Genomic DNA, 25,901 nt, shown 5'->3' on the forward strand with positions numbered 1-25,901 from the left:
TCAAAGGAACCATCGCGGCATTTGCCTGAAGCGATTTAGGGAAATCACGGAAAAACTAAATCAGGATGGCCGGAGACGGGTTTGAACCGTTGTCCTCCCGAATGCGAGTCCAGTGTGCTAACCACTGCGCCACCTCGCTCGGTCTCAAATGCGCGTACGGCATTATTAGTCAGGAGTCTCCTTGTGTGATTCGGCCACTTGCTGCAAGTCTTTTTGTTTGACGCCACTTCGGCGACTTACGCGTCGATGATAATGAAATAATGATGAGGGCAACCCACACACTCAGTCTCGAGCGGAGAAAATCCCCAGCTCTGCCGGGAATCGATCTCGGGGCCCCGTGACCTAGAGTCAACAGCGTTACCACATGACCACGAACTGCTCCCAACATGTAATCATTTATACGATCGGGCAAGTTCCCCTAGCTTGATTAGTTAACGAGGAGATTTCGGGTAACTGAAGAAAATTTAACAAGCCAAGCTCGATACAAAACCACTGCTGTCATCATCAGATCTTGTGTTTTTGAATTTTCATAATATATTATCCATCAGTGCTAAAATCACTTCACATTGCATCTATACACGTCACTACGATGAAGATCACTGCACATCGGCATGTGCAAACATTAACATAACTACATTTGACATGCAGACGTATAGCGATCTCGATGGTAATGAGTGCACAGATGCAATCTGAAGCGAATTGTAAAACTGTTGGGTAATATGTTGTAAACATTCAAAAGCAGAAGATCTGATGGCGACAACATAGCGCTGTCGAAACCATTCATCCAATGAAATGCTTTTTAGCGATCTTGGATTGTGGAGATTTCTCCAGTTACCATGCATTGCAGATCACCCCAGATCTGGCCATGTCAGAAATATACGAGATTTCGGTTGTTCGGTAAAGCCGTTGACTGCATTTTTCTGCACGATTCTTCGATGACCGACCCAGTCGCCTTCTTCATACGCTGCGAACGGGGTTACTGTACGCATTCGCTGTGTGCACTCTAGGCAGACAGTGAGGTATTGTATGTACTGGTGCGACACCAACAATATTTCTCACAATTTGGTTTGAGTCCGTGCAAGGACAGCTCGAAGCACCTGAACAAGTCTGGTCGGTCTTCGAAGTACTGTGCATAAAAATGAAATCGACCAGTCTTCTGAACATCAGGAACCACAATAAGGTCCCTTAATTAATAAAATATCCTTCACTGATTGTTAGCAATTTAAGCACATTATTTATATCCATCTGCATCTACATCTACATGACTATTCTGCAATTCACACGTAAGTGCCTGGTAGAAGGTTCTTCGAACCACCTTCAGACTATTTCTCTACCTATTCACTCCACAATAGCCCGTGGGAAAAAATGAGCACTTAAATCTTTCCGTGCGAGCTCTGATTTCTCTTATTTTATTATGATGATCATTTTTCCTTATGTAGATTGGTAACGATAAAACATTTTCACATTCAGAAAAGAAAGTTGGTGATTCAAATTTATTGAAAAGATCTCGCCGCATCGAGAAACGACTGTGTTTTAATCATTAGCATCGCAACTTGCTTATCATATCTGTGACACTATTTCCCCTATTTCGCACTAATACAAAACGAGTTGCCCTTTTTTGAACTTCTTCGACTTCTTCCGTCAATCATTTCCGGTAAGGATCTCTAACAGCACAGCAACATTCTAGCAGAGAACGAACAAGCGTAGTGTAGGCAGACTCTTTAGTAGAACTGTTGCGTCTAAGTCTTCTCTCAATCATACGTAGTTTTTCCTTTGCCCTTCCCTCCCATTATCTATGTCATAGTTCCAACTGACATTAGTTATTAAGAAAACTATTTAATCCAACCGCAGTATATCGTAAAGCTACGGATAACACACACTAAGTACCAGTAGTAACAATGACATGTCGACGTGAATAGTCAGGAACAATTTACTTAGGGTGCCTGATCAGAAGTCCACGAAACCATCCTAGTACAACTCTAGAACTGGTGAGCAAAAATGAATGGGTGCCAAATCGTGGCTGTAGACGAGGCTCGGCGTGTCCTGCTTACCTTGGCGGGGGTAGCTGCGGTGTGACAGCCGTCCTCTTGCGGGGAAGTTGCAAGAGACAGTGCAGGCGCCGTCGGCGAGCCGGGTCGCCAGTAGGTGCAGTCACGGCCCCCACCACCTCCGCTCCCCGCCAGGGCCGCTACAGCTGACCGCAGGAAGCCGCCCCTACAGTTGCATCCTCGCACGAGGAGGAGAGCCGCCGGCTTCATACGGGGTGTTTCCGTAAGAGCGTGCAAAAATTTAACACGGCGTAGAGGCTGCTCCACTGAACAGTTTGTACTGCCTCTTAGAAAATGTACTGAGACTGACCTCAATGCAAGCATGACATCGGCGAACAAGATTCTGACGCACCATGAAAAAAATCCTTGGTGTGTTTCAAATTACACTACTCGCCATTAAAATTGCTCCACCAAGAAGAAATGCAGATGATAATCGGGTATTCATTGGACAAACATGTTATACTGGAACTGACATGTAATTACATTTTCACGCCATTTGGGTGTATAGATCCTGAGAAATCAGTACACAGAACAACCACCTCTGGCCGTAATAACGGCCTTGATACGCCTGGGCGTTGAGTCAGACAGAGCTTGGATGGCGTGTACAGGTACAGCTGCCCATGCAGCTTCAACACGATACCACAGTTCATCAAGAGTAGTGACTGGCGTATTGTGACGAGCCAGCTGCTCGGCCACCATTGACCAGGTGTTTTCTGTTGGTGAGAGATCTTGAGAATGTGCTGGCCAGGACAGCAGTTGAACATTTTCTGTATCCACAAAGGCCCGTACAGGACCTGTAACATGCGGTCGTGCATTATCCTGCTGAAATGTAGGATTTCGTAGGGATAGAATTAAGGGTAGAGCCACGGGTCGTAACACATCTGAAATGTAACGTCCACTGTTCAAAGTGCCGTCAATGCGAACAAGAGGTGACCGAGACGTGTAACCAATGGCACCCCGTACCATCACGCGCGGTGATACGCCAGTATGGCAATGACGAATACACGCTTCCAATGTGCGTTCACCGCGATGTCGCCACACACGGATGCGACCATCATGATGCTGTAAACAGAACCTAGATTCATCCGAAAATATGACGTTTTGCCATTCGTGCACCCAGGTTCGTCGCTGAGTACGCCATCGCAGGCGCTCCTGTCTGTGATGCAGCGTCAAGGGTAACCGCAGCCATGGTCTCCGAGTTGATACTCCATGCTGCTGCAAACGTCGTCAAACTGTTCGTGCAGATGGTTGTTGTCTTGCAAACGTCCCCATCTGTTGACTCAGGGATCGAGACGTGGGTGCACGATCGGTTACAGCCATGCGGATAAGATGCCTGTCATCTCGACTGCTAGTAATACGAGGCCGTTGGGATCCAGCACAGCGTTCCGTATTACCCTCCTGAACCCACCGATTCCATATTCTGCTAACAGTCATTGGATCTAGACCAATGCTAGCAGCAATGTCGCGATACGATAAACCGCAATCGCGATAAGCTAAAATCCGACCTTTATCAAAGTCGGAAACATGATGGTACGCATTCCTCCTCTTTACACGAGGCATCACAACAACGTTTCAGCAGGCAACGCCTGTCAACTGCTGTTTGTGTATGCGAAATCGGTTGGAAACGGTGCTCATGTCAGCACGTTGTGGGTGTCGCCACCGGCGCCAACCTTGTGTGAATGCTCTGAAAAGCTAATCATTTGCATATCACAGCATCTTCTTCCTGTCGGTTAAATTTCGCGTCTGTAGCACGTCATCTTCGTGGTGTAGCAATTTTAATGACCAGTAGTGTACAATACAGGCAGCTACAATTCTGAAAACTAATTCCATCTCTGTATCTACTGGGGCCTCGTACACAAGTGGCTTTGATTATCCCCATAGGAAATAATCAAGGGGTTAAGGTCAGGTGAACTCGCAGGCCTTGGAATAAGACCTCCCCTTCTAATCCAGCGACCAGGAAATACTGTACCGGCACTGCTCCATCGTATTGTACTGTACGTCTCTGAATAACACTGAGTAATGAATGGGTCTGTCGTTGATTTATAGCACGTTCTGTCATGAGACAGTGTAAATACGGAACAACAGAGCCACCTTATGGACAAATAAAGTAAAGAAACGCTGCATCATGACTTCCTGGTAATGAGGTTCGTCCTCCTTGCATGAAATAAAGAACGCACGTGTAAATAAACAGCACAGTAAGTAAAATCTTGTACATGGCTGCACGTTCAGAGACCGTGAATAGTTACAACTGAAAGAAAATCACCCCTCGGTCACTATTTTCAACAAATTAACCTGGTTTCGACACTGCTAGGAGTGTCTTCCTCAGAATTTAAAACAAAGAATGGTTTACATTCTATAACATGGTCACAGAATTATGACTAAACATGTATGATAGAGTGTAAGTACGGAATCGTCGTGAAAGACTGGCAGTACTTATATGTAATTTATAAAATAATAAATAAGCCAAAATGGTATTAATCACAAAGATATTTAAGATAAAGAAAACAGTGATGGCGAGCCACTAAGAGCTGCTCGCAACCTGCACCACGCAAGTAACGAGCAGCCCTTAGTGGCTCGCCATCACAGTTTTCTTTATCTTAAATATCTTTGTGACTAATACCATTTTGGCTTATTTATTATTTTATAAATGACATAAGTACTACCAGTCTTTCACGACGATTCCGTACTTACACTCTATCATACATTTTTAGTCATAATTCTGTGACCATGTTATAGAATATAGACCATTCTTTGTTTTAAATTCTGAGGAAGACACTCCTAGCAGTGTCGAAACCAGGTTAATTTGTTGAAAATAGTGACCGAGGGCTGATTTTCTTTCAATTGTAGCACAGTAAGTGTAAAGTTTTACGCATGTTAGCTGTAAATAAGCTGGGAAACAAGAATGCTAGACAAAGGGGCAGACAGGTTTACTTCCATGTCTCAGTAAGCTGGCTTCTCCGACCCCAAGTTCCCTACCTCACACTTTTCAGTGCAGCAGCCTCTATGTCCTGTTATATACGCTCTTAAGAAACACCCTGCACAAGCAAAACCCACAAAAGCTAATCGGCCCTAAGGGACAACACGCTAACACCGTCGAACACGGCTATACACTTAAAAATGGTATCAGTTCCGCGGGGAAGAAGGTTTATAGATTTCTTCGGATGTGTCATATTCACCAGAATCCACTTACTGAATATCAGCTCTGTAGAGATGCCAACTGGGGAGATGATTATTGCTGCGTTTTATCCACTGTTACTAATAGCCCCACACTATTTACAAGATGCTGCGCGGTGCCTGAATGTTTGCCAGACCGAGAATGTGTGCTTGTAACCCTACAAACACAACTGTTGTTTTCTTCAACGATAGAAGTATCCACAGCATACATATGAAGAAGATGTGGAAGAAAGGAAACACTTGAAACTTCCTGACAATTTAAAACTGTGTGCCAGACCGAGACTCGAACTCGGGGTCTTTGCCTTTCGTGGGCAGGTGCTACCCAAGCACAACGCACGACCCCTCCTCACAGCTTTACTTCCGCCAGTGCCTCGTCTCCTACCTTCCAAACTTCACAGACGTTCTCCTGCGAAACTTGTAAGACTAGCACTCCTGCAAGAAAGGATATTGTAGAGATCTTCTAGGAGTGCTAGTCCAGCTAGTTTCGCTGGAGAACTTCTGTGAAGTTTAGAAGGTAGGAGACGAGGCACTGGCGGAAGTAAAGCAATGACGACGGATCGCGAGACGCCCTTGGATAGTTCAGCTGATTGAGCACTTGCCCATCAAGGTCTCGAGTTCGAGTCTCGGTCCGGCACACAGTTTTAAACTTCCAGCTAATTTCATATTAGCGCACACTTTGTTGCAGAGTGAAACTACATTCAAGGAAACATCCTGACTCTTGTTCGCGGGCCCAATACTTGGTACGAAAAGCAGCGCTAAAACATCACACAACAACCTCTTCCCTGATCTACACCCTCACTGGGCTGTCGACGCTTTCGACGACTTGCGTCATTTCATAAGAGGCACAACTGCGACACGGCTTAACACACTACATTACACCAGTCAGCTAATGTCCAGTTACTGTGGCATCTGGCCCCTTGAAGACTGTGAGCGACAGCCTTTGCCAGGTACCCGATACCACATGTCCCTTACGTGCCATTTGCTACACGACAGCTTGTTTCTAACATTCCGTCGTATCTCCACGTCGACCCGTCTCACTGCGCTGATTTCAAACAAATGAATGGCCCATACACACTGTTGTGACAAGAGGAAACTACTTTCATCCGGGCATAACTGTGGATTCTTTGATTGGTCAGGAAGAAGGCTCATCAAACTTGAACACTTGAAATATTAGTTCACTTTATTACTTTAAAGAATAAAAGATTTTCTTAACTTTGGCACACCTCTTTGCCACATGAGTACTGGATAATTTAAAACTGCCATGGACTAGCAAAGCCTCACTTGATGTACTAATTAACAAACTGTTCTCTTGAGGAGCAATGTTCAACATGTTCTGAAGTACAAGTTCATCAGAAACTTTACTCGCTGGCCCTACACTATGATGTTGATTCCTTCAGATGAGGTCACGAACTTGGGCAGAGATTTTCTATGCTTGACTCTATATTGACCTCAATGCGAGGGCACTGCCGTGCTCAGAGGGAGGCGTGGTCTTCTGGAGTGCCTCAAACTGGTTGTTGCGGATCGCTAATGTCTGTGGTATCGGTTCGCGTTGCCGACTTGTATGGCATCTCGATCTCTGGGCACTCACCACTTCACTGCCATGACTTACGTCAGTGGTACATGGTCACATGATCACCTGGTACCAGCTCTGAACCATCTATAGCACTCCAAAGTGACTAGTCTGCTGTTTTAAAGGAGTGACTAACATAGAAGGTGTTTCACAAATCATGTTACACACTTCCACATGTTGTAGAGAGGAATTAATAGATCAAGTTTTACACAGGAACCCATGTCGTGATACGTCATCCAACAACGCTACAGAGCGCCCAAGTTACAGGCGCCGGTGCCTGTAAATGTGTTTATAAACAGGGTGATTCCGTGATGACGTTACAAACTTTCTACGATGATGGAGAAGGATGATGTACAACTTGAGGTAAAGGACTTTGTACCGGAATAGAGAAAGTCTAAAGTTGTATGCGAAAATAATCGTTCTGGTACCTCAGCGGAATGCATGTACTGGTACTGTTGCTGCTAATACTGTAGGGTGGCCAACGTTTATAGGTGGTAGTATGGGCCAAAACAAGAAAAAATTTCGAGTAAACGTGGGCTCCAAAATGCATATTGAGGAGCTATGAGCACTTTTTCTTCTTCGCCACTGTGAAACACATCTCCTCTATTAAACAAGACCTCGTAACTCTCAAGTTATACACTTTAGAGCCCATGTTTACTAGACATTTTTACTTGTTTTGATCCGTACTACTGCCTGTGAAAGTTTCCCACCCTACGTCATAGCAACAAAGGTACATGTATTCCACTGTCAGAGGTATCAAAAACGGTTTCCACTTACAACTTTAGAGACGTTCGTTTCCGGTACAGAGACCTTTACCTCAAATTGATACATTTATCCTTCTCCATCATCCTAGAAAGTTTGTAACACCACCACGGAATAACTCTGTCTATACATACATTTACAGGCGCCGGCGCGTGTAATTTGGACGCTCCGTAGCGTCGTTGGATGACGTTTCCAGACATGAATTCCTATGTAAAACCTGATCTGCTAGGTCCCCTCTACAATCTCTAGAAGTGCGTAACATGAAATTTTAAACACTCTGTATTATTCAGTGAGCTTACCTACCCCTAATGAAGGACTAAAAATAAACATCCCAAAGCAATAATACTTCATGAATTTGGAGAACTGGTTAGATACCATCACTGATCCTTTCACTACGCAAAAAATAAAAATATCGATAACTATAGAGTCATATCACTACTGCAAATTCCATACGAGATCTTATTCAAAGAGTTTCAGAAACAAAAAGTTAAGAATATCTTGGTGAGTTTCAAGAAGGTTTCAGTCAATGGCGCTCTTGAGTGGAACATATTTCCAATTTGAGAAACATCGAGAGATGAAACATTGTCGGAGGGTGCTGCAGCTTGTTCATGTTTGTTAATTTTAAGAAAACCTGGCATTGTTTCCTGATATTGTCAGCAGTAGAGTGGTCTCTGAGTATGAAAAACGTAATCTTCTTACTAGAGAGACACAATGGTTGACGTATGTAGACGATCTAAAGACAGAAATTTAAACTGACGAAACTAATTGTGTATATGTGTCTATTGCGATCTGGGCAAGTAAAATTTCTCTAGTAAGAAGATTACACTTTTCAAACCTTGACTGATTAATGAAACTGGAAAAGGACTGAAGAATATGAAAGGTTTATCGTGATAGTATAATCCTGCCAGATGTGCCGAAGGACCTCGAAGTACAGTTGAGCAGCATCAGTAGTTTCTTAAAAAGAGATTAGGAGAGGAACATAAACGAAAGGAAAATCAGGGTAATGGCATCTACTCAAATTTCCGGCCGGTGTGGCCGTGCGGTTCTAGGCGCTTCAAAATGGTTCAAATGGCTCTGAGCACTATGGGACTTAACATCTACGGTCATCAGTCCCCTAGAACTTAGAACTACTTAAACCTAACTAACCTAAGGACATCACACACATCCATGCCCGAGGCAGGATTCGAACCTGCGACCGTAGCAGTCGCGCGGCTCCGGACTGAGCGCCTAGAACCGCTAGACCACCGCGGCCGGCAACTAGGCCCTTCAGTCTGGAACCGCGTGACCACTACGGTTGCAGGTTCGAATCCTGCTTCGGGCGTGGATGTGTGTGATGTCCTTAGGTTAGTTAGGTTTGAGTTGTTCTAAGTTCTAGGGGACTGATGACCATAGATGTTAAGTCCCATAGTGCTCTGAGCCATGTACTCAAATTAAACCAGATGATACGTAGGGAATTATATTATGAAGTGAGGCACTAAAAGCAGAGGACGGGCTCGTTAACTACATGCAAACAAAATAACTGAAGATGCCAGAAGCATAGAGGATTTAAAATACAGACCGGTAGGACTTTTACTCAAAAAGGACATATGTTAACATCTAATATATTTAAATGTCAGGATATATTTGTCTAGAATGTAACCTTATGCCGAAGTGAAACGATGAACAGCACAATCAAGAGGAGAACAGAAGTTTTAAAAAGTTAATGCACCAGAAGAATACTGAAGAATAGATGGGCAGATCGGAAAACTAATGGAGAGGTACTGAACTGAATCGGTGAAAACATAAAAGTATCGCACTACTCGATTAATTAAGGGATAGGTTGATCGGACACACATTGGAGCCTGAAGGAATAGTCAATTTCGTAATAGTCCTGAAGATGTTCTGTAGCGCAAACTGAAATCGGTAGTCGGTAATAAAATAAGTGATTCAGACGGTTTTTGTTTATTTATTATAATGAAAGAGAACACAGTTCCTACGAGTAAGAGTCAGTTACAACATTGGTACTCTGTCATATTATTTTCGTAATTTCTACCGACATAGATATGACAGAGGCAATAAAAGTCTTGTATTCTTCCTAATTTCTCGAAATTTACGCATCAGGATAGCATGCGAACAACGTTGGCCACAGTCTTCTTTTTGAGTCTCACTGTTATACATCCGTATGAAGCGTCGAACCTATTGTGGTCCTGGCAACACTTCTCCGAATTAGCCAGATATCTGTGATCAAGTAAAAACGAAGAGGAGTACAGCCTTTGGAGCAATACTCCGCAAATGGTCACAATCGCTGCCTCTATGAGGTTACCAGAGAAGCAGCCTTGCGTTGACTACTTCTGGTTTCATTTACTAGCGCCATTTCATATCGTTTCGCACTATTACGCCTGAGTTTCTTCCTATTATAAGAAATCTGCGCAGCTAAAATAAAGGAAATCCGAATCCGTGAGTTCCTTGCCGGCATCGGCATCCGCAAAACTCTGATTCACATTGGAATCGGTGACTATTTAAATTTTGTGAATCAACCTATTCACCGCATGAAAGCTATGGCGATAGCATTGGCCTTGGCCTAAATTTTTGTCTACTGAAGTTGGGGATCGTGATTTATATTCCACTAACTAAAACCGTAGAAGCCAATCAGAACAATATTTTAATACTACACAACCTGTATATGCTTGATAAGTACCGTACATTACACCTTCCTGTAGTAATAAAATAAAATGTGTTTGTGAAATATGCTGTGGAATATGTTGGCTCTATTGGAACATCAAATTAAGTATTGCTACAAGTAATCGTCGCGTAATGCTTACCGTACCGTATTTCTCAAATATAAATTAATTCTCTATGCCGTTGAACCACGTCAATGAGCTACGATTTTCAGCGTTGCACTAAACATTTATAAATACACTGAAGAGCCAAATAAACTGGTAAACCTGCCCAATATCGTGTAGGGCCCCCGCGAGCACGCAGAAGGGCTGCAACACGATGTGGCATGGACTCGACTAATGTCTGATGTAGCTCTGGAGGGAACTGACAACATGAATCCTGCAGGGCTGTCCAAAAATCCGTAACAATACGAGGGAGTGGAGATCTCTTCTGGACAGCACGTTGCAAGGCAGCCGAGATATGCTGAAAGATCCTCATGTCTAGGGAGTTTGGTGGACAGCGGAAGTGTTTAAACTCAGAAGAGTGTTTCTGGAGCCACTCTGTATCAATTCTGGACGTGTGGAGTGTCGCATTGTCCTGCTGGAATTGCCCAAGTCTTTAGAAATACACAATGGACTTCAACTGCACACCCCCCACACCATTACAGACCCTAAACCAGCTTGAACAGCCCCTTGCTGACATGCAGGCTCCCTGGATTCACATCCGTACACGTCCATCCACTCTATACAATTTGCAACGAGACTCGTCCGACCAGGCAACATGTTTCCAGTCATTAACAGTCCAATGTCGTTGTTGAAGAGCCCAGGCGAGCCGTAAAGCTTTGTTTCGTGTAGTCATCAAGGGTACACGAGTGGCCTTCGGCTCCGAAAGTCCTTATCGATGATGTTTCGTTGAACGGTTCACACGTTGACACTTGTTGATGGCCCAGCATTGAAATCTGCAGCTGTTTGCGGAAGGGTTGCACTTGTGTCATGTTGAACGAGTCTCTTCAGTCGTTGTTGGTCCCGTTCGTGCAGGATCTTTTTCCGACCGCAGCGATATAGGAGATTTGATGTTTTACCGTGTTCCTGATATTTACGGTACACTCGTGAAATGGTCGTACGGGAAAATCCCCACATCATCGCTACCTCGGAGATGCTGTGTCCCATCGCTCGTCCACGAACTATAACGCCACTTTCAAACTCACTTAAATGTTGATAGCTTGCCATTGTAGCAGCAGTAACCGATCTAACAACTGCGCCAGACATTTGTTGTCTTACACAGGCGTTGCCGACTGCTGCGCCGTATTCTGCCTGTTTACGTATCTCTGTATTTGAATACGCATGCCTATACCAGTCGCTTGGCGCTTCGGTGCCTATTTAAGAAGAACGTCACTGATTGGATACCGAACATCATTTGCGTTGTGAATAGCACAGACAACGAAACAAAGATTCCAGTGACTGGAGTATCCAAGAGAAACATTCAGGTACTGTTGTGCAAGCTTGCGGTTAATTCAAGATGGTTCAAATGGCTCTGAGCACTATGGGACCTAACATCTGAGGTCATCAGTCCCCTAGAACTTAGAACTACTTAAACCTAGCTAACCTAAGGACAGCACACACATCCATGCCCGAGGCAGGATTCGAACCTGCGATCGTAGCAGTTAATTCATAAGTGAGCTCTGTTACCGCAAACGAAACAGGGATGACTGAGCCGTAAGGCAGCTGCTGGTAGAACGGAAACAGGATCTTCATGTACAGTGCGGCAAACCAGTAACAAAATCATGGTACCAGATTTAGTCATTGCAGATCTGTTTCAGGTAAACTGCCATTATCGAGTGATGTATATATTTCCTACATGGACTGGCATACGTACAACATAGTTGCTAATTGTATTTTGACTGTCGCTCTATGTTTGTTGTGTTACGAAACTGCTCAATTTGTTGTGACAGTAATACGACAGTTTTGGAGCTACTATGTCAAGAACGCATCAACTTTTTCCAGGACACTGCACTGAAGCCAATATGAAAGCTGAAACCGAACACCACCGACAAAAATTCGAAGTTAGTTCGGGGACATTTTCTGAGTCTACGGGAAGAATGGTCTCTGGTGTCTCGTTACAGAGTCATTGGATTTTACTTGATTTCTTACCCCATTCAACTTTGTATCTGAATTGCACTGAAATTATCAATGTATCGCTGTAAATGCCTTTGTTATACCCTTTGTGTCTTGTTTGGAAATAAATTTGCTCACATTACACTTCGCCCTCAAGCTTGCATTCAGTATTGCTGCATTCTGCCTTGGGATAGTTTTGCTGGCAGTAATATTTGTTCGATGCAGTAGTGATACACAGCAGTATGAAGAGGTCTGAGGAGTTGGCCGATTTGCACCTCGTGTGAGTATTTCACTGAATGCGATGGCAGAGTGCACAGTAGCGCTATGTTGAGCTGTTCCCGCAGCGGTGCAAGCGGCGTTATAGTACTTTTGCATCTCTATGAGGGTTTCCGCGTAACTCTGTGAAACACAGAGTTGTACGTTTTGGTGATAGCATATTACAGGCTTGCAGTGAAAGTTTATGCTCCACAGAGCCTGCAGCGTAGGATGTCAGCAAGTGACATGTTTATAAGGAGCGTCCAGATTCTGTGCCATTTCTTTCACTTCACTACAGATCTGTTTCAGGTAAACTGCCATTATCGAGTGATGTATATATTTCCTACATGGACTGGCATACGTACAACATAGTTGCTAATTGTATTTTGACTGTCGCTCTATGTTTGTTGTGTTACGGAACTGCTCAATTTGTTGTGACAGTAATTCGACAGTTTTGGAGCTACTATGTCAGATTACGGTCATAACAAACAAGGTACAACTTTAATTGAATAAATGTGGCAAGACAGTCAAAATACAGGTGACAACGATGTTATATGTTCAAAATGGCTCTGAGCACTATGCGACTTAACTTCCGAGGTCATCAGTCGCCTAGAACTTAGAACTAATTAAACCTAACTAACCTAAGGACATCACACACATCCATGCCTGAAGCAGGATTCAAACCTGCGACCGTAGCGGTCGCTCGGTTCCAGACTGTAGCGCCTAGAACCGCAGGGCCACTCCCGCCGGCGATGTTATATATATATCAATCCATCTAGACAATATATACGTCATTCGATAACGGTAATTTAGCCGAAATAGGTCTGCAGGGAAGGCAAAAGAAATAAAAATTAATATCACACAGCAGCTGGTCTGGACACCTCTTATAAACACGTCACTTGTTACGAAAGTATTTTCACCGAAACAAAGGTAACTGGGGTATCCAAACGAGTTTATCAGTATCGCATCATGGCTATAAAACGACCACCGAAGACGACGGGCCCTTATTCAGAAACGCGTAAAAAATACCCTGGACAACCACAGAAAATTTGTCGATGGCATTAGGGTGCACTCTGCATATGTGTAATAATAGTGACTTAAAACGAAGTAATTATTATTATTATCGATTACATGTAACCCAAATGGACGAAAATCGCATGCTGTCCTGTCCTTGAACATTTAGTTACAAAGTAACAGCTATTATCCCTGAAGTCCGCAGATATACCTGCAGATGTCTATGTCGTTGAAGGCTTTTACCCGTATCACTGCGGATATATTTGCAGATATCCACATCCGCACAGACATCTAGTTACCGAGATTATTTTCCACTTAACCACTATTGAAGACCATTGCCACTCAATAACCAAGGAGAAATACTTACGATACCCTCTTGTGGGTCCTTACATATTCTTGAAACTCGCATATAGTGCTCCTGACCCTATATAATGAGTCGTTTATGTATATTGAATAAGCAAGTGCTTCTAATACACTTCTTAGAGACGCACCCAATGATACTTTGGTTTCTACAGGTTCATTCATACTCTGAAGTTCACTGGGGAGTGCAAACAAAAAGGTACTTTCCATATTAATTATTACATTTCTTCTCCTTTCATTTGCGTATGGTCATGACAGCTAAATATCTCTGTGCGTGCCCTGCGGCTTGTAATTAGTGTAGCCGGCTGATGTGCCCGAGGGTTCTAGGCACTTCAGTCTGGAACCGCGCGACCGCTACGGTCGCAGGTTCGAATCCTGCCTCGGGCATGGATGTGTGTGATGTCTTTAGGTTAGGTAGGTTTAAGTAGTTCTAAGTTCTAGGGGACTGATGACCTCAGATGTTAAGTCTCATAGTGCTCAGAGCCATTTGAACCATTTTTTTTTTTTTTTTGTAATTAGTGTAACCTTGTCTTGACGGTGCCTGCGGGAGCGACACTTGGGAGCTTGCTGTATGGTTCCAGATTACTGTTTCTTCTTTATATAGCGCTTGCAGGTGGTGCTCCTGGCACTCGTGATGCGCTGAAATGCTAATCATATATATCTCTCGTTGCCGAAAATGCATGCTAAAAATTTCGTCTGATTTGTATAGTTCCTTCAGGGTGTTGCATTTTGGGTGGCTAGCAGTGTATTAGGAACGAACTGAGCATACCTAGCTTAGGAAAGACAAAGAACTAAACACGTTAATATAACGAATACTCTTAGGTTGCCTCAGTAGCTCTTAAAAAAATATGAATGAAGCAGAAGACAAGGAACATAGAGGAAAAGGTTTTTCCAACAGGTGAATGCCTACTGTCTGATATATAAAAGCCAACAGGAGCCTGCAGGAAGAATATTTGAGTAGAGCAAGCGAGAAACACACAGAAATCTACAACCAAAAGAAATATGCACTAGCGTTAGATCACTCGGAATATGATTTAGCTATGTATGAACGCAGAGTCTCTCGGTGATAACAATGAATAAAATTTTCAAGTGTTATGACACTTGACAATGGCCAAGGAGTGCTTGGCCGAAAGCTCGTGTAGTTTTAAGCAACTGACGTGGTTGGAAACCCGAGAACATTTTATACAATGATTTAGCTAAGTTACAGCTGTGCAGCCCTCGACATACGTTTCAATGGCAGTCACAAATATGAAGATATTAACCCACTTGCCCCATTGTCACCTACATAATTACTGATGACCCACCGTATCTCAGTATTATTCTAATAAAAACTACTGTGTCAAGTGCTACACTACAGTTTATGTTGCGTCCATCTATTCTTCGTGATTTTGAGAGTTTTCAATTCACAACTTCTCTTCCATGTAATGCGGTCGTCTGAATTTCACGAATATGAGGAGCAATCTCAACATTGACACTTGCATCCTACAAGTAAGAACGAGTTGTAACTCGGTGATCCTGATATTTAGATAGCACGCTGATTCTCCCGGTATTTCTGTTTACAGTTGTCCTTCTAGACGACATGCTATTGATAAATAATTTATAATTCTTTGAAAGAGCAGATGTGATTAACGGTGTTGGCAAATGTGAAATTTGGAACTTTTTTGATGAAATTTGCAAATGTACTCAACGTGCAATTGTTGTTTGACAGTCGTATACAGTGGTTGGGGTAATGTTTAGTATGGTGGAAGGAAAAAAATACATTTAGTTCTGTTATTGCAAACTTTTACTTGAGAGACTGGAAAGCTCATCGAAATACTACGTATAAAAATGACATCACCCAGCGAATGGATAACCGGAAACATATCGTCTACGATTCACACCAGGAAAACCTCAGAAATCATACATGTAACATTGCTTTGTTAATTTCAAGCGGCGACAGAGGAAGGGTCACAGGGGAAAACTCATTAGCTCGCAACGGGAATTACAGGCACTGTTTGCTACATTAGTGGAGAGAGTAGCGCTAAATGAGGTGCTACTGTACTGCCCCGTGACTTCAAGGCCGCACCATTGAGGAAGCTGTCGTCGTGCTTAGCGCTCCTCATATCACTCTGTCCCCAGAACGAAAAGTAATTCGCCGATAGGAATTCTGTTCTTTTTCAGCATTCGTTTTGCGCAACAGTAAGTTGTGGTAAACTGGAAATCTTAGAGTAGCAGTTATGTACAAATCCATTTATTGTATTTTCATAGCGCTTTTATTATGACTGAGGGCGTCTCTGAAGTCACAGTTTCATCATCAGGACTTCAGCCGTTATGTAAGGATCTTCACTGCGATGTCAGCCTGCCAGAAACCAGTATCTGTGGCAGTTAAGTGGAATTTCAATTATGGTGGAATATAAGCACAATTGCAGAAGAATATATGTGGACTGTTGTAATAATTTATAGTATTCTCGCGAAATTTAACAAAATATATAGATATTTTTTGTAATTCCTTGTATAATCCACCACAATTTGGTAAATTGCAATTAAGTGTGCACAATAACGCATTTCTTGCCTACTGACATAGTAAAGAAAAATCATTTCATAACGACCCTGTGACTTCGAAATGTACGCTGACGTAAGAGAAGTGCTATGAACAGACGAAGACAGATTATATTTTTTAAGTTTTCCATTTATTCCACTGTCTTTGTTTCGCCAAAATAGCCACTATAAAGCGCAAAGTAATACTTCAACGGGAGTCTGTGCACCACAGCTGCGCGTTCCAGAAACCATCTACTTGCGTAGAAAAGTCGTAGTTGATTTGCGGCTGGTAACAAGGCTGCCAGTGTACCTTGCATTTACAATAGCTTCAGAATTTACATACTGTGTTTACAAAGATACGTGGGGTGTCCAATAAGAAATGCAACATTTTTTTTTCTGAGAGCAAGTTGGTTTTATTCAAGACTCCAATACACCGTATTATTAAACTTCCTGGGAGATTAAAACTGTGTGCTGGACCGAGACTCGAACTCGGGGCCTTTGCCTCTCGCGGGCAAGTGCTTCTGTAAAGTTTGGAAGGTAGGAGACTAGGTACTGGCAGAAGTGAAGCTGTGAGGAGTGGGCGTGAGTCGTGCTTGGGTAGCTCAGATGGTACAACACTTGCCCGTGAAAGGCAAAGGTCCCGAGTTCGAGTCTCGGTCCGGCACACAGTTTTAATCTGCCAGGAAGTTTCATATCAGCGCACACTCCGCTGTAGAGTGAAAATATCATTCTGGCACCATATTATTCCTCACTCTATTTTTCAACATAATCTCCGTTCAATGCGACTGTCAATGCTACCTCACTAAAAGGGCCAGTATGCCCGCATGGTACCACCCTACTGGTCGACGTAGGAATCGCCGTCTTGATGCATTAGTAACCTCCCTGTCATCCATGCACTGCTTACTGTGAAGTGTATCCTTCATTGGGCCAAATAGATGAAAATCCGAAGGCGCGAGATCCGGGACGAGGAAGAACGGTCCACTGAAGTTTTGTGAGCTCCTGTCTCGTGAATAGAATTGTGTGAGGCCTTGCGTTGTCCTGGAGAAGGAGAAGTTGGTTTGCATTTTTGTGGCGATGAACACGCTGAAGTAGTTTCTTTAATTTTCTGAGGGTAGCACTATACATTTCAGAGTTGATCATTGTACCATGAGGGAGGATTTCAAACAGAGTAAGCCCTTAAGAGTCCCAGAATTCTGTTACCATGACTTTACGAGCTGAGAGTGCAGCAATGATCTTTTCTTTGTACTATAGGTGGTGTGACGCAATTCACAGTGAATGCTGTTTCGTTTCCGGTTCAAATGCATAACACCGAGTTCCGTCGACTGTAAAGACGTTCGACGAAAACTTGTCACAATCAGTCTCGTAACGCACAAGTGATTTCGCACAGATGGTCCTACGTTGCCCTTTATGGTCTTCTCTTAGGTGGCGAGGAACCCATTTGGCACACCCCTTTGAGTACCCCACGTGGTGGATGAGTGTGTCAGCACTGCCAACAGATACTTCCAGCGGAGCAGCGAGGTCTTACTGATTGTGATTCGTCGATCGCCTCGAATGACAGAATCCGCTCGTTCCAACATTGCAGGAGTCTCAGCTGTGTACGGCCGGCCTGCACGCAGAAGATCGGACACGTTTGCGCGCCTATGAATGTCTGCGGTGCTCTGGTCTTCCGCTAAAACAAACTTACTGACAGCTCTCTGCTTGTAACGCACCTCGGTTACAGACGCCATGTTCAAGGCTACTTATAGTATCACCACCAATCTGAACTTCATGAAACTACAGGGTCCGAAGCGGGAATATTTCACAAAGTCCCGCAACAAATTTCCCATTTTTTCAACCTGGAATGAGTTCCATTACTTATTGAACGCCCTTCATGATGGTATCTCTGTTATGCTTGAGACAGGAAATTTATTTCACAAATATTTTATGGAGAGTCGTACACTGCGTTTTATTCCAACACGAGGCGAGATTTGAATTCGCCCCTATCCGTCGTTGTCGTTAATGCGCTCATTTAATTTGCCAAGGGAGTAGAGACTGGATCCCAGTCCAACACCGCACTCAGGGAAAGCAGAAGTGTTCCGTCTCTCTCTCTCTCTCTCTCTCTCTCTCTCTCTCTCTCTCTCTCTATCGCGTTCTCTATTGTCTAAATGGACATGGAAGCGAAAGATATCTCCAGGCATTTGCCTTAAATGTCTTAGGAAATATCCAGACAAATTGAATCAGGCTGGTTCAAAATGGTTCAAATGGCTCTAAGCACTATGGGACTTAACATCTGAGGTCATCAGTCCCCTAGACTTAGAACTACTTAAACCTAACCAACCTAAGGACATCACACACATCCGTACCGGAGGCAGGATTCGAACATGCGACCGCAGCAGCAGCGTGGTTCCCGACTGAAGCGCCCAGAACCACTCGGCCACAGCGGCCTGCTCAGGTTCGTCGGATTGGGATTTGAACTCTGCTCTTCTTGAATATGAATTCCGTGAATGTCACCAAAGACGCAATCTATGGCAGTCGGTCTCAATGATGATTACAAAATTAGGAAATTCGAAACTTTTTGCACAAAAACGATAGGCGTAATCGTTTTTTGAAGCTAGAGTGACCTTGTTTCCGGCTGGAGTGGAGCCTTCCAGATGTAGCTACTTTCAAATTTCCTGATTTGGTGTCGGGTGAGAATTCTCGCTGACAGTACTCGTAGTTATAGCTCCTCCCAAGCCCACCGTCCGCATACCATTGGACTGCGCAGGCTCGATAAGGTTTTGGCGCAACTAAGCTAGAAAAAGAGATAAACTGTTACAATTCTGTACACCGTGACAGCGTGTAACAGACAGGACCGTACCGACACTACTTCCTTGAGGCATCTAGTAGGACGACAGATGGGCAGTAGGTACGAATAGCTAGTTCATCTGTACCCAGCAGTGACCTTTAACATTCCTGCACGTTATTGTAAGGAAAATCAAATGAAAACGAGGCAGGAAACAAAACGGTCGATGCCTCTATGGTAGAATGCTTGCGGTCGTCTACGGAACCACGATTGTACCCAGGCATGCACCTCTTCGTCCGAAGCAAATCGCCTGCTCTAATGCCTTTCTTCAGAACTCCGAAAATACAGAATTCGCCTGGGGAAAGGTAGGAACTGTGTAAGGGTTTTCCAGCGAAACTTCTGCAGCGTAGTCGAGACAATCTTGTAACGTATGCGCCGAGCGACATGTTTCTACTACGGAGCGGAAGTTTCGCTGGAAATCCCTTACACATCCTCCATACATCAATTTAGCAAGTATCTTCTTTATAACTTTCCCTCAAACTTTGATTATTATTATTGAATCAACATAAAATCGTTCAAATGGCTCTGAGCACTATGGGACTCAACTTCTGAGGTCATCAGTCCCCTAGAACTTAGAACTACTTAAACCTAACTAACCTAAGGACATCACACACATCCATGCCCGATGCAGGATTCGAACCTGCGACCATAGCGGTCTCGCGGTTCCAGACTGTAGCGCCTAGAACCGCACGGCCACTCCGGCCGGCTGAATCAACATAATTTCACGCCATATTTCATTTATTCAGGCATCGGAAGACTTTTTACGCCTCATCTGGCTTTATTTCCGGAAGGTCATATATCCATGCCCTGAAAGGGAATAGAGAAAGCGGCTTGCATTTTCTGAACATTCTGCTCCTCCCGCCCCCCTACACACACACACACACACACACACTCACACACACACACACACACACACACACACACACACACAAATACAAAAGATGAGCTATGTCCGTCACAGTGTCTATAATGACCTGAAAATAGTGATTCTTCTGTCGAATTGACCACATTATGCATTGTGATTACATTATTCAACGATTTCGTACGGTTTTAGTATGTGCATCAACTCCGAACTTGACTGTCTTAAAAAAGTACAGTGGTGGCTAAGGAAAACGCATGGCACTGTGAATGATTTCAAGACCGTTTTGCATATCAAGTGTTTCAGCGTGCCATTTTGAAATTCACGATAAAAACTCACGATAAGCCGACCGAAGTGCCCTCATTTCCCAGGCGCAGTAATACTGTGGTCGACTAATGTACGCCACCTATCTGGGAGCTCTACCTTCTTCTTGTTCCAAAAATGACGGCACTGTCGATCCAGCGAGACTGGTTTGTACTTGAACACGCAAGAACATGCACTGGTATACTCCACTACTAACGAATGAAATAGCTGCGTAACTGACATGGAAGACGCCGGAATGGAGTAATGCGAATATAGGTACAGATAATACTTTTTAGTGCTTACTATAGAATGTGGATCATCGTGCGTCAAGGCAGTTACATAATTACTGCTTCTCGACGCAGAGGTAGTCATAATGCCTCGAACGGTTTTAGTACTTGCATCAACTCCGAACTTATATACACTATGAATGTCTCAGAAGAGATTAAAAAATATGAGGGCTTGCTAGACGTTTTCAAACTGAAAATATGCGTGACTGTCATAACTGGCACTAACTACTCCATAATTTATTCACTATTAAATTCTGCAGAAATGAACATTCATAATAGCTCTCAAGGCACCCTGAAAATAATTGATCTATCTAATGATTTCTGCTTTGTCGGTCTCGCAACGAATACATCCTTTTTGGTACTGCTGTAAAACACACAAATCGTTGTCTTTCCAAAATTTGCTATGCCAAACATTTTTCAGGCGAAATATATCATCATATCCTTGCACATTTGTTTAGTTTAGAACACACTCATAAATGAGAGGCTGCGTTTCCCGAGATGTGAAATGGGGATGATTTAGAAAATGATATTTGAAAATGACCTCCCTGAATTCCTGGAAGATACGTGGTTTCATCGAGTCGGAGCGATGACATACATTGCACGCGGTTTTAAAGAGTGCCTCAACGTACAGTTTTGGCAACGGTCGGTTGGATTGGTAGCCTTTTTCCTAGGTTACCTCAGTTTCTGTAGCTTTGTTTGCGCGGAAATTATCGCCAATCACTTTTCAATCTACTGAAATAGTTTATTATCATATCAGCCATCTTGCGAGGTACTATGTCTAATCAAAACATGGGCAATTATGAAATTATTTTGTAGTCCAGGGACAGTTAGCCGCAGGGATTATGGAGATGGTGACAAGGACTGACATTAAGTGGGGTTTACCGGAACTACGCACAGGACCATCATTTGTTATTTTACTGTCTCTGGCTGCCGGGGCTAGACTGATCCCGGAAGCCAGAGACAGAGGTTATGTGTTTGTCAGTTGCCTTTGCGTGAATGTGTATGTGTGCGTTGTCTGTTCCGGAAGAAGGTATCTGGCCCAAAGCTTACGTGTTTAGTAGTCATTTTGTTGTGTCTGTCTGCGACTCAACAACTCTGCTATATGGGGAACTGCAATCTATACTTTTCATAATATTCTCATTATTCCATCCTGGATTTTCCATTGTTTGAGTTAATATTTTAGTTACTAACATATCACGGTATCCAGGAGGATACAGGAAATGCTCTGTATCAGTGTCAGTTTGAAATGTCAGGGGAAAAACATGTGTACAAGGTTTCATTCCCAGCGCACAGTGCCTTAAAATCAAGCAAAGAGAGAGACTTGAGATCGAGTAGCGTGAGAGGCATGACACCGCCACATCGTGATCTTGAGATGTCGGTACATTTTTTGTCGGAAAAAATACATACGGGTTCACCATCATCATCTCATGCATATAATGATAAATACAGTGCGCGACTTTAAGATGTAGCTCTTAGGTCGGTGAGCTTCCATTGTCAAGTGCAGCCGCGTAAAATAGAACTACATTTATAAAACACAAACAAACCACCCTTTTTTATACAACAGTAGCAGTATTCAACGACGAGAATAGTTATGATAACAATTGCCTTTCATTTATTTATTCATTCATTATTTACTCATTTCTTCTTCATAACTGTCACTTTGGCCTGATATACAAGATGCGTTCTATACTTTCCTGCTGCAGTCTTTCTGTTCCTGGCTTTCGTGGACCATCCTCCTGTCCTCAGCCCCATAGCCTCCGTATTCCTGTCGACATCATTCTTCCATCTTGTCCGTGGCCTTCGTCGGCCCCCTCTGCCATCCACGGATCCTCAGAGTGCTACTCGCGGTGTTCTTTCCTCTCCCATACTAATTAGATGTCTTGCCCACATCAGTGTTCTCTTCTTCATCCTTTGACCAATATCAGCTTGTAAGAATAAGTCTGCAAGTTCTCCATTCCTATGGCTGTTCCTCTTGGGGCCAAATATTTTCCTTAATGTAAATGTCATGTGACTAGGGCCTCCCGTCAGGTAGACTGTTCGCCGGGTGCAAGTCTTTCGATTTGACGCCACTTCGGCGACTTGCGCATTGATGAGGAGAAAATGATAATGATTAGGACAACACAACACTCAGACCATGAGCTACAATTTAACATAGAGGCTCAAATGCTGAGAGGAAAAATTCTCAGTAGGGGCAAGATATCACCCACAGAACCTCTGCTTTTATAGTTCGTTACCCTAAATGCCACGAAGTGGCAAATACACAGCATAACAAAAAAAGTAACCCATGCAGAAGACATGTTCGGATGTCAACGTAATTTCGACGATTATGTAAGTTCAAATGGTTCAAATGGCCCTGAGCACTATGGGACTTAACATCTGAGGTCATCAGTCCCCTATAACTTAGAACTATTTAAACCTAACTAACCTAAGGACATCACACACATCCATGCCCGAGGCAGGATTCGAACCTGCGACCGTAGCAGTCGCGCAGTTTCAGACTGAAGCGCCTAGAACCGCTCGGCCACAACGGCCGGCGATTATGTAAGTGATTAATGTTTCAGTTCTCTGTGTCACACAGAACGGCCACCAGAGGACATTGATGATGTTGATGTTTATTGTGTTACTAGGCCTGACAGAGTATATAAGGGACATGAGCAGTGTGAAATGTTGACTGATCGTCACGAACGACGTGGAGATACTACTCATCCGTGTGAGACAGCGTTATCAGCACCTTAGAAAATTTGAAATGGGGCTTCATTGTGGGCCTCCATTTGGCCAGCTGGTCGAGTCGTGTAATATTTGTAATATCCAGATTTGTGGGGCTTTCGGATGTCACAGTGCCGTGATGTTTCAGATCTACTGCATGGGAAGGCAAGTGCAGGCATAAATGTCGTCGAGATTTCTGTCGTCCACGTCTGACAACCACGAGAGGGGATCGTTGTATTTTTCACTAAGCACTTCGTAAACTATTCACATCTGCGCCTGTCATCTGACAACAAGTAATGGTCTCCCTGCAATATTCTGTGTCATCCCGCAACATTTATCGGAGAATAACAGTAGCCGAACTGAAGAGTTACTTTCCCACGCGTAGGTTTCCGTGTTCATCATAACTCAAACGCCTCTTTTGAACTGGTGCCGCGACCGGGAAGCATTGACTGCTGATGAATGGCGTCACATTGTGTACAGCGATGGATACTGTAACACCTTTCATACGAAAATACCGTTTTTCGACAAGCGAACTTTCATCCACAAACGGCACGTGTCTCTATGAACTGTCTGTGTGATGATGAATTACAGGGTTATTACAAATGATTGATGCGATTTCACAGCTCTACAATAACTTTATTATTTGAGATATTTTCACAATGCTTTGCACACACATACAAAAACTCAAAAAGTTTTTTTAGGCATTCACAAATGTTTGATACGTGCCCCTTTAGTGACTCGGCAGACATCAAGCCGATAATCAAGTTCCTCCCACACTCGGTGCAGCATGTCCCCATCAATGAGTTCGAAAGCATCGTTGATGCGAGCTCGCAGTTCTGGCACGTTTCTTGGTAGAGGAGGTTTAAACACTGAATCTTTCACATAACCCCACAGAAAGAAATCGCATGGGGTTAAGTCGTGAGAGCGTGGAGGCCATGGCATGAATTGCTGATCATGATCTCCACCACGACCGATCCATCGGTTTTCCAGTCTCCTGTTTAAGAAATGCCGAACATCATGATGGAAGTGCGGTGGAGCACCATCCTGTTGAAAGATGAAGTCGGCGCTGTCGGTCTCCAGTTGTGGCATGGGCCAATTTTCCAGCATGTCCAGATACACGTGTCCTGTAACGTTTTATTCGCAGAAGAAAAAGGGGCCGTAAACTTTAAACCGTTAGATTGCACAAAACACGTTAACTTTTGGTGAATTGCGAATTTGCTGCACGAATGCGTGAGGATTCTCTACCGCCCAGATTCGCACATTGTGTCTGTTCACTTCACCATTAAGAAAAAATGTTGCTTCATCACTGAAAACAAGTTTCGCACTGAACGCATCCTCTTTCATGAGCTGTTGCAACCGCGCCGAAAATTCAAAGCGTTTGACTTTGTCATCGGGTGTCAGGGCTTGTAGCAATTGTAAACGGTAAGGCTTCTGCTTTAGCCTTTTCCTTAAGATTTTCCAAACCGTCTGCTGTGGCACATTTAGCTCCCTGCTTGCTTTATTCGTCGACTTCCGCGGGCTACGCGTGAAACTTGCCCGCACGCGTTCAACCGTTTCTTCGCTCACTGCAGGCCGACCCGCTGATTTCCCCTTACAGAGGCATCCAGAAGCTTTACGCTGCGCATACCATCGCCGAATGGAGTTAGCAGTTGGTGGATCTTTGTTGAACTTCGTCCTGAAGTGTCCTTGCACTGTTATGACTGATGTGAGTGCATTTCAAGCACGACATACGCTTTCTCGGCTCCTGTCGCCATTTCGTCTCACTGCGCTCTCGAGCGCACTGGCGGCAGAAACCTGAAGTGCGGCTTCAGCCGAACAAAATTTTATGAGTTTTTCTACGTATCTGTAGTGTGTCGTGACCATATGTCAATGAATGGAGCTACAGTGAATTTATGAAATTACTTCAATCATTTGTAATAGCCCTGTACTCCAGTGGCCACCGAGACCCCCATATCTGTCCCAGATAGAACTCGTTATTATGTGTGCCCAACAATTTCAGTTTCCACTGGGCATGATGTTCTTTTATTATGAACTGATCTCCGTTAACTCGTTGGGGTCAATCCATCTAGGCGTAACAGTCTCCCGGAGTTGCCGAATGATGATAATGAATCATGGCTCGACTCGAACGCGTCGGACTAGCTGCACAGTTGTCCCGTCTTACGAATGGACTGTCTTGCTTAGAAGGCACTGTGAGGAGATTTACGTAGCGCCATTGGATAGCTGTCACCTGGTGGTCAGAGGTACATCACCAATTATCGTATCAGATCCTGCTGCCTACAATTCATTGTAGCAGCTGATGTAAGTCAGCCGGGCCCTTTCAAAGGAAGCATCCTGGCGTTCACCTTTTAGTCCAGTCAAGGAAAATCAGGGGAAGAAATCGTGTACTCACAAATTTTTGGACGGTCGTGGGAGGGAATGCCACGAACAACACATTAAAATTCCTAACAGAAGGGGTGTGTAAGTTCACGTATGGA

General features: G+C 43.8%; 1 protein-coding gene across 2 annotated transcripts in view; it reads right to left on the reverse strand.

Moving 5' to 3' along the window:
• Positions 1 to 25,901, reverse strand: part of LOC124776575 (acyl-CoA Delta-9 desaturase-like) — a 136,911-nt gene that overhangs the window by 104,381 nt on the left and 6,629 nt on the right. The window contains exon 1 of one of the 2 annotated variants that reach the window (XM_047251623.1): positions 2,052 to 2,078. The exons of the other annotated variant lie outside the window; for it this stretch is intronic. The gene's annotated coding sequence lies outside the window, so the exon portion shown is untranslated. Of the gene's footprint in view, positions 1 to 2,051; positions 2,079 to 25,901 lie in introns of those variants that run through there. 2 annotated transcript variants of the gene reach the window in all.

Source organism: Schistocerca piceifrons, chromosome 2 (genome assembly GCF_021461385.2).
Source record: "Schistocerca piceifrons isolate TAMUIC-IGC-003096 chromosome 2, iqSchPice1.1, whole genome shotgun sequence".
Lineage (NCBI taxonomy): Eukaryota > Metazoa > Arthropoda > Insecta > Orthoptera > Acrididae > Schistocerca > Schistocerca piceifrons.